The sequence below is a fragment of the Callithrix jacchus genome, chromosome 13 (genome assembly GCF_049354715.1).
Source record: "Callithrix jacchus isolate 240 chromosome 13, calJac240_pri, whole genome shotgun sequence".
Lineage (NCBI taxonomy): Eukaryota > Metazoa > Chordata > Mammalia > Primates > Cebidae > Callithrix > Callithrix jacchus.
The window spans coordinates 29919276-29929641 of record NC_133514.1 but is presented as its reverse complement, the minus strand read 5'-3'; the positions used below and the strand labels follow the sequence as shown (position 1 = coordinate 29929641).

Genomic DNA, 10366 nt, shown 5'->3' with positions numbered 1-10366 from the left:
GAAGGGGAAAAGAGAAAATGCCTTTACCCCTCCATTCAATAACTGACCATTTTCTGACCACAAGCCAGAAATTATCCCAGAGTTTTCATGGAAAGATTCTATTTAAACTTGTTCACTCAATGACACTCTGTCTCTTCACAGCATCCCTCTTCTCTGCAAAGGAGCCAACATTCTGAAGCCCCTCAAGGGGGGACGAAGCAGGCCCTGAGCCTGACCCTCCACCTGGAAGTTCAAGGTAAACAGACCATTGTAAGGAGAGGGAGTGGTTGACAGGACCCAGAGAAAGGGACTCAGGCAATCAAAATTAAAATCACACCAGTCATAATAATAGTGGTGCATTGACTGAATACTTGGTATGTGCCGGGCTCCATATTAGGAACTGTAAATGGATTGCCTCATTTAATTCTCCTTATTTCACAAGTGAGAATATGGAGGCCAGGAGATATTAAGGGACTTGTCTAAGGAATTATATGGCAGAGTTGGTGATATGGTTTGGCTCTATGTCCCCACCCAAATCTCACCTTGAAATGTAATAATCCCCATTTGTCAAGGGTGGGGCCAGATGGAGATAACTGAATCATGGGGAGCACTTTCCTCCATACTGTTCTCTTGGGAGTGAATAAGTCTCATGAGATCTGATGGTTTTATAAATGGGAGTTCTTCTGCACAAGCTCTCTTGCCTACCACCATGTAAGATGTGACTTTGCCCCTCCTCTGCCTTCCACCATGAATTTGTGAGGTCTCCCCACTCATGTGGAACTGTGAGTCCATTAAACCTTTTCCTTTATAAATTACCCAGTCTTGGCCAGGCGCAGTGGCTCACACCCATAATCCTGGTACTTTGGGAGGCCAAGGTGGGCAGATCACAAGGTCAAGAGATTGAGACCATCCTGACCAATAAGTTGAAACCCCATGTCTACTAAAAATACAAAAATTAGTTGGGTGTGGTGTCGTGTGCCTGTGACCCCAGCTACTTGGGGGGCTGAGGCAGGAGAATCACTTGAACCTGGGAGGTGTAGGTTGCAGTGAGCCAAGATCACACCACTGTACTCCAGCCTGGTGACAGAGCGAGACTCTGTCTCAAAAACAAAAATGAAAACGAAAAATTACCAGTCTTGGGTATGTCTTTATTAGCAGCATAAGAACAAACTAATACAGTCGGGTTTACAGCCTACAAGATCTCAACCTTTTTCTCATAGAGAGTTTCTGCTTCCTCTGGTGTCTTCCAAGGACTGTAAGAATCTGCCTTGTTAGTCTCTCAGGGATCAAGCCTTAGAGCTTGGCTCCTTGCCTTAGGAGAGTAAGTCTATCCCACTCATGCAAAGTAATCAGTAAAGTGTATTCTTGGGCAAGTTGTTAAAAGAGAAACAAGCACTTGTCATACTTTTGGCTGCTCAGCATCTGAACTCCCTTCTTAAGTTCCACTTTTGTGTGAGCCTTCATAGAAAGCAGATAGGATATGGGTTGCCACCAAAATATGGTCAGGAAATCACTCTTGCCTAGAACTTTGAGTCTGGAACCAGGAGTCCTAGGAAAAGAGACTCTTTAGAACCCATCCTAGTGGCACCACCAGCAGCATTCAGGGGCCAGAGGTACCCAGGCAGCAGTAGTGGTGGCAGCCACCCTAACCAGCCTATATCCACTGTGTGGGTGCCCTTTCCTGTGCCAGCCAGCCAGCTTTCCTTGGTATTTGTCTCTTCTCTGTCCTCCCTGTTAATTATCTGAGCTACTCCATATTCTACCAGCAAGTTCCCTTTCTGCCTACAGTAACTAGAGTTTGTTGTTTGCTAATGCTGAAGGGGTATGAACAATCATGATGTACAGGCAAACAGAGCCAGCTTCATCCATCTTAGAAACAATTAATCTTACTTTGAGATGTCCCCACCACAGAGGCCAGCCTGAGCCATTGATCTCCCTCTGCCTCACCAAAACTAATGGCATCTTTTACATGTTTTAAATTGCTTATATGCTGGGTACAGTGGCTCATGCCTGTAATCCCAGCACTTTGGGAGCCCAAGGCAGGCAGATCACATGAGGTCAGGAGTTTGTGACCAGAAAGGTGAAACCCTGTCTCTACTACAAATAAAAAAATTAGCCAGGTGTGGTGGTGTGTGCCTGTAATCCCAGTTACTTGGGAGGCTGAGGCAGGAGAATCACTTGAACCCAGGAGGTGGAGGTTTTGCATTGACCCAATATCACACCACTGCACTTCAACCTGGCTAACAGAGCAAGACTCTTTCTCAAAAAAATTTAAAAATAAAAAATAAAAATAAATTTTAAAATTTGCTTATATTTTTATAGGCTGAGCTGTCTTTGGAAGACCTACAATGAAAGAGGAATAGATTTTGATCAAGAAATGGAGAAGATTTCAATGGTGTTAAAGATGGTGGCAGATGGTAAGAGCTTGCTGTGAATGCCAAAGAAGACACATCATCTTTTTCTTTGTAGATAGTGAATTTTCTCAGTTGGGATTTTTTTTTTTTAATTTGCTGATGTCATGTTTCCTTAATTTGTTCACTGCAGCTGCATCTGAGGACATGGTTAAGTATAGTCCAATGAACCATGGTCATAGGAGTAGTTTTGAATGGGCCACAATCAACCTGCACTTGACCCTGAGAAACAGAGAGGAATAGCTACAGGTGTGGGAAAACAAACACGTGTGATAGAGAGAAGGCAAAATGCCAGGCCAAGGCCGAACCCAGGCAAGCAGCATGTCGGTACTAGGGCTGTCTGTGATTGACATGGAGGCAATTCTCTGGTTCCAAGTAGGCAATTGACATTAAATAAGCGATACAGGAGATAGCATAGACCAATCCTTGAATCAAGGAGAGGATGGAGTTCAATACACCTATGAGCTGCTAAGAGAAATACAGAGTCCTATTTCTCAAGAATCTGCAGAACCCTGGATTTTGAAAGATAATGATTTAGAGAAAGAAAAAAATGGTAAATGCCAGTCATCAGACATGGGCACAAAGGAAGGCAGAGTCACTGGCAAAAAAAAATGGATTTGATGTAAGTAATAGACCTTCCATCTCTGCTTTCTGCAGTCAAGGCCTTTCCCAAGGGAAGGAGAGCAGCAGAGCCAGGCTCATGAGTGTAGGCCATGCTCTCAGACAGAAAAAAGATGCTACAAAGACTGAGCGACCAGTTGCAATGCATCTTGCCTCATTCAATCTTTCTTACAGGAATCTGGAAGAACTTTACAGGATGAACTGGTCTGTGTCCTACCTCAGGACAGTAAAAAAACAGAAACACTCAAAAATAGCCATTGTCTTTTACTTGTTATAGGGAAAGAGATCGTAAAACTTCCCTCTGTATGTAGCTAATTCTACTATTTATTTTCTACTCTTGTTTGTATCTGACTCAAAGCTCTCAACTTTGCTTAAAATTGAGTCCAGCATACATCAGAAGTCCACATGATTTATGTATACTTGTCAGTACTCTCAAAGAAATTCATTTGCTTCAAGTTCAAAATTATGTTACCTTATTCAACATTATAGAGTGCATGTATTGTGTTCTAGGTTTTGAGGATTCAAAAATGAATAAAACACAGTCCCACCTTTGGTAAACTTACAGTATAGCCCATAGCCGCCTTTGGGCTATGACAATTTTACCCCAATTTACAATATGGTTCAGCAAGAGAATTTTAGAAAGGAGGGGAAGTTGGAATGAGATAAAAGAAAAATAAAGGGAACATACAAGAAAGATTTCAAAAGCGTACTATGATGAACCCCATGTTTCCTGCTTCTGGAATTGGCTGTCTTGGAGCCCAGGGGACTAGGACTGCCACAGGGAGATCCCTACTAGCCCATTGAGGCCACCCTGTCTGTTTCAGACCAATCTGACACACACAAGAAAGCCAGTATAATTTACTCCATGACTGATTGAGAGAGACAGAATATTGTGTGTAATAAACTGTTACCCATATTACCTTTATCCTCACTAATGGAAATAACAGCAGTGGTTATAGACCCCAGGGCTTTGAGATGCCAAGGTAGGAAGATCACGTGAGCCCAGGAGGCTTGGTCCCAGGAGTTTGAGACCAGTCTGGGCAACACAGCGAGACCCCATTTCTTTTTTCTTTCCTTTTTTTTTTTTTTGAGACGGAGTTTCGCTGTTGTTACCCAGGCTGGAGTGCAATGGCACGATCTTGGCTCACTGCAACCTCCACCTCCTGGGTTCAAGCAATTCTTCTGCCTTAGCTGCCTGAGTAGCTGGGACTACAGGCACACACCACCATGCCCAGCTAATGCTTTGTACTTTTAGTAGAGATGGGATTTCACCATGTTGACCAGGACGGTCTCAATCTCTTGACCTCGTGATCCACCCACCTCGGCCTCCCAAAGTGCTGGGATTATAGGCGTGAGCCAACACGCCCGGCCGAGACCCCATTTCTATAAAAAAATTTAAAATCATCCAGGTAAGGTGGTGCATATCTGTAGTTCCAGCTACTTGGGAGGCTGAGGTGGGAGGATTGTTTTAGCCCAGGAGTTGGAGGTTGCAGTGAACTGTGATCCCACCATTGTATTCCAGCCTGAGTGACAGAATAAGAGCCTGCTCACCACCCTCCACCCCCCAAAAAAGATAATTTATTAAGTAGAGATTGTGGTCTTGAGGACAAAAGAACCACAAAATGAGAAACAGTATGTTGTTTTCATCTTTCTAGACTCTCACGTTGTTACAGGAACAGGCTCTACAGAGCCATTTGGTGCTGTTCAAAGCTGCGGTTGATTCATGTAAGTGTGCAGATCAGAGGAGAGATGCTTAATCAGCTTTCTGACTCCATGAGAAAGCCGCTCTAGCTTTGTGTAAAATGCTGCTTGCTGAACTTTGCTAACCCTCTGTCGCTGCACATGTAATTCAGCAGAAGAAAATGTACAAGTAGATCATTTTGCTGTGTGCTAGGGTCTCCATGATGATGAGCCTCTTCTACCATTTAGGGTTGAGGAAGGATTGTCCAAGACTGAAAACATTGCCGAGCAGCCAGGTGTGCCGTGCACCTTGTCCAAATCACAGAACGATATAAAGTTGTTGGATGGCACTGAATATTCAAAAACTTGTTTAATATGGAGCTTGGACACCATGTAAATGATATTTTCTGATCATCTCCTAAAGAACCCTGTAGTGCTGTTATTCGCTTTCCTTTTTAACTCATGAGGATTTCCTGTTTAACTCATGAGAAATTCAGTACACATTGTCCAAACAGAATAGGTTAAGTCACTACACTCTGCTAGTTGTCTCTCCATTTCTTTAGATCTTTCTTCTCTTTATTTCCTTCCGAGAAGTTTTATGTATTTCTTCAAACAGTTTTTTCACATTTCTTTTTAGATATGTCTGAGTATTTTATCATTTTGCTGCTATTGTGAATGGACCTTTTTCCCATCATATTTTCTAACAAAGAATTGCTGTGTAAAGAATAGCAACAGGCGCCGGGCGCGGTGGCTCATGCCTGTAATCCCAGCACTTTGGGAGGCCGAGGTGGGTGGATCACGAGTTCAAGAGATCGAGACCATCCTGGTCAACATGGTGAAACCCCGTCTCTACCAAAAATACAAAAAATTAGCTGGGCATGGTGGCGTGTGTCTGTAATCCCAGCTACTCGGGAGGCTGAGGCAGGAGAATCGCCTGAACCCAGGATGCGGAGGTTGCGGTGAGCCGAGATCGTGCCATTGCACTCCAGCCTGGGAAACAAAAGCGAAATTCCATCTCAAAAAGAATAGCAACAGGCTTTTGTACATATTTTTTTCTCTGTAGTCTACTGACCATACTTATTGGTTTCAATATTTTTCAGCTGATTTTTAAAAAAATTTTCCATGTATGAGACTATATTATCAGAATAATCATGCTTATCTCTTTCTTTCCAACTTTTGTATATATTAATTCCATTTTCTCTCTTATTAGCAAGTTTGGATGCCAATAGTAATGGAGCATTCTTACCTTGTCTCTGATTTTTATAGAAATTCTGTTATTAATTAATCATGGCATATGATGGTGGCTACTGATTTCTTTATATACTTTTGCCATATTAAAGGAACTTCCTTCGACTCCTAAGAATTTAATTAAGATTAGGTCGAGTTTTAGGGCACTAATGAGTAACTTTTTCCCACCTTGAGTTTAGAACCAATTCTGAACACAAGAACCAGACAGACACAGATCAAAACACCAGCTTAAATGGCAAGACTAATTGAAGAACATGGCACAGATGTGTGGACTCAGGTGGCTTTCTCATTTTTCATCCTAGAAATAAACCCACCTAGATGAAAGGGCAAAATGGTAAGCCTCCTCCATAAAGCCATGAATGCCCTGGTAAAATTAATACCACACGGAGGAGAGCATTCCAGAAGAGAGCCTGTCTGCAGGTGAGCACATCTAAAATGGAGAGCTGACAAGGGACAGAGCCGTGTATTCTCCAGTACTCACCAGACACTCCCTGGGAGGAAGATCCAGAGAGAGGACAGAAACATTACTGTTAGAAATCCCTTTATGGAAAGAGGAGGCCCATAGAATCGGAGACTTCTTATGTAAATGGCTAGTCAGTTTTCTCGAAAACTTGTTGGGCATCCGAATGAGTTGTCTATTACAACATAACAATTGCTGCCAACATAGCAACTTCACACACACTTATTATCTCACAGTTTCTGTGGGTCAGAAGCCTGAGTCTGGCTTAGCTGGACTCTCTGCTTTGAGATCTCTTAGGAGGCTGCAATCAAGGTGTTGGCCAGGATGGGGTGACATGGGAATGATCATCTGGGGAAGATCTGCTTCTAAGCTTTCTCATGTAGTTGTTGGACGATTCAGTTCCCTTTGGGCTGTTGAACTGATGGTCTCAGTTCCTAACTGGCTCTTGATCAGAGGCTACCTTTAGGTCCTTGCCTAATGGACCTTCCTGATGCAGCATCTTGCTTCATCACAGCCAGCAAAACAGAGAGTCTGCTGAGAAGATGGAAGTCTAAATCTTTTGTCATTTAATCATGGAAATACTATCTCCTCAGTGTTGCTGAATTCCATTGGTGAAAAGAAAATTACTCAAGAGTAGAAGACTCCACAAGGCTGTGAATACTAGGAGGCAGAGATCATTGGGGCCCATCTTAGAGGTTGCCTCCCACAGGCATCTATGAAAATTACATAGTTACACCATTCTTAATTTTGAACTATTCTTTAATTCTCAAAAGAAAAGTTGCTTGATCATGACTTTATTCTTTTAATGAACAGATGGATTAAGTTGCTGATATTTTCCTTAGGACCTTAATATCTATATTGATGATGTATTGGGCCTACACATTTTGCTTATTTTTATTGGGTTTGAAATCTGGATTCTGATCACCTAAAAAATTGAATTGGCAAGTGTCCATCTTTTCTTATACTGACATAGTTTAATAACACAGGAATGACTAGATCCTTTAAGGTTTGAGCGTATCCGCCTGTAACACTATCTGGAAGTAAATCTTTGACAAATTTATCAATCTATCCTTTCTCATTTTTAATATTATATGCAGGTATCTTTCTTTCTTTTTTTTTTTTGAGATGGGTTTTGCTCTTGTCCAGGCTGGAGTGCAATACCACGATCTTGGCTCACTGCAACGTCCACCTCCTGGGTTCAAGTGATTCTCCTGCCTCAGCCTCCCAAATAGCTGGGATTACAGGCATGCACCACCACACCTGGATAATTTTGTATTCCTAGTAGAGACAGGGTTTCACTATGTTGGTCAGACTGGTCTCAAACTCCCAACTGCAGGTGATCCACCCACTTCAGCTTCCCAAAATGCTGGGATAATAGGTGTGAACCACTGTGCCCAGCCCAGGTATCTTTTAAAGTGTTTTCTTGGCCAGGTTTATCAGCAGTTTGTCTCTCTTGTTGATATTTTCTGAAACCACTCTGTTTGTTTGTTTGTTTGTTTGTTTGAGATGGATTTTCGCTCTTGTTACCCAGGCTGGAGTGTAATGGCGCAATCTCAGCTCACTGCAACCTCCGCCTCCTGGGTTCAGGCAATTCTGCCTCAGCCTCCTGAGTAGCTGGGATTACAGGCACGCGCCACCATGCCCAGCTAATTTTTTGTATTTTTAGTAGAGATGGGGTTTCACCATGTTGACCAGGATGGTCTCGATCTCTTGACCTTGTGATCCACCCGCCTCGGCCTCCCAAAGTGCTGGGATTACAGGCGTGAGCCATTGAGCCCGGCCCTCTAAAACCACTCTTATGACTTTATCAAATTTTAAATTTTGTTATTTTCTAATTCTTCATTAATTTATTTTTTAATTTTATTTTGGTCTTTTGTTGTTAAAACTTCTCGAATTAAATTTTAACTAATCTTCCATCTTTCTTGTTTGATCACAAATTCCTGAAGACTATGGATTTTTCTGCCAGGATGGTTTTTGCTGTATCCTATAGATTCTGACATGCACTGCTTCCATTTATCTTATCTTTAAGTTGTCCAAATTTTGGATTTGTTTTCTTCATTTATTCAAAAGGCATGATAAAAACTCGTTTTTGTTGTAATTTTTAAGAAGTTAGGGCACTTTTGTCACCTTTTAATAGGTAATTTCTAATTCAGTGTACTGCAATTAAATAACATGTCTAATAATCATTTAAATTTTTACATTGTATTGAGATTTTCTGTGCAGTTTAGTACATGATCAGCTTTTGCAAATGCTCATTGGTGATTTGTAAAACTCTGTAAAGAGCAAAATTGTATTTGTTTACAATTAAGTTTAGATATTTACATATTCAATATATATTTTAATGTATTGTTTATTCAAATACATTATTGTATGTAAAATATTTAAATATCTAATGTTAAAATATTTTTGAATATTCAAAGCATTTTTGGTCTTATTTTTATACTACTTAATCTGTTTAATACTGAAATGAAAATATTAAAATTAACTACTAATATTAACATCTATTAAATTCTCATAAGCTTTCTAACAGTTTTATTGCCTTATATACATTTTCGCTATGTTAGTCAGTGGATAATGTTTATGACTATTATAGGTTTTATATGATTCTACCTTTTATTATTTGTAATATCATTCTGTCTCATTTAGATCACTTTGTTTTTAATTTTATTTTGTATAATAATCTTGCCACCCTGCTGGGTTTTTTAATAATACTTTCTTGGCTTATTTTTTCCCATCCCTTATTTTAAACCTTACTTTGACTTTTTTCTTTTAAAATGCAATCTTACATATTCAGCTAAATCATCTTTTAAAACTATATGAGAATCTTTGAAAGAGTCTTGTTTTGGCAGAAATTTCAACCCATTCACATTGATGACGGCTTTTACTTGTACTTACTGTTGGCAATATAGTGCAGATATCTTGGGCCTATGAGGTGGCGGGCTCATATAGTCTATAAGCCATTTTTCTCACTCATACATATTTTATCTAGAGCTGGTCCTGCAGAGGATAAGCAATTCTGCACTGAATAAACATAGGGTCTTGGTGAAATTCTTGCGGCAAGCCACTGGATGTTAACTGTCTCAACTTAGAACTATTATTGGGATCCTATGGTTAAATGAGGCAGAGGCACAGAGTACAAGTCTGTAGGCTCCTTTCCGCATAGCAAGAACTATGTCAGCAACATTTCAGTTCATCTCAGCTGCTCTGTTGGTACACAGGATGACAATGATGTTGTCCGATAACCTGTCTTGAAGGGCCCAAACCAACAATGTTAGGGTATTGAGTTACAGAGAAATACTAAGAAAGCTGCATTCATCCAGCTGTCTTTTCTTTAAATGGGGACAGTGTTCTTGACCAGAGTAATCTCAACAAATCTCCAGAAACCCTTTGTCTTTTTCATGTCTTAATTTCTTCAGGAATTGGACAAACGTCTATGCTTGCATGTTGGGAGCTCTGTTGGTGTCTTTTACTCTGTTAATATGCAGATCAAACTACATAAAAAGATAAGCTAACTATATTGAAAGAAAATAGTTGGATTAAATAACAGTCTCTTTGGTTCTGCTTTGGATATTCTAAGTAAAAGTAGGGAAAGAAAAGATGTTCTATTTCGATTCTAATCTTAGCTCTTCCCCTATAAAGAGCCTCTAATAAATGAGGAAGCCTGGGTTGAAATAAGACAGCCTTGAAATGTCTTTGTAAGTATAAGTGGATAAAAATTTACATTACTGTAGGGAGCTACTAAGGGTGATAATATAAGAAGGAAAAGTAAAGATTTTTAAAATGACATTTTAGAGTTCATATGTAATTCATCACTTTTGTGTAACTAGTCCAGGAACTTAAGAAGATACTATGTTAAATTATTTTATTTATATTCTAGGATTGAGTAGGTAGGTAAATATCTGAGTACTCGGATTCTCATTGTTGTAGAAAAGAGTAATACACAAGAAAATGGGAAGGCCAGAATGAG

General features: G+C 40.3%; 1 long non-coding RNA gene across 1 annotated transcript in view; it reads left to right on the top strand.

Moving 5' to 3' along the window:
- Positions 1 to 10366, top strand: part of LOC118146778 (uncharacterized) — a 292952-nt gene that overhangs the window by 270837 nt on the left and 11749 nt on the right. The window contains exons 5-6 of the long non-coding RNA XR_013525587.1: positions 142 to 235; positions 2302 to 2396. This is a non-coding gene — a long non-coding RNA (uncharacterized LOC118146778). The remainder of the gene's footprint in view (positions 1 to 141; positions 236 to 2301; positions 2397 to 10366) is intronic.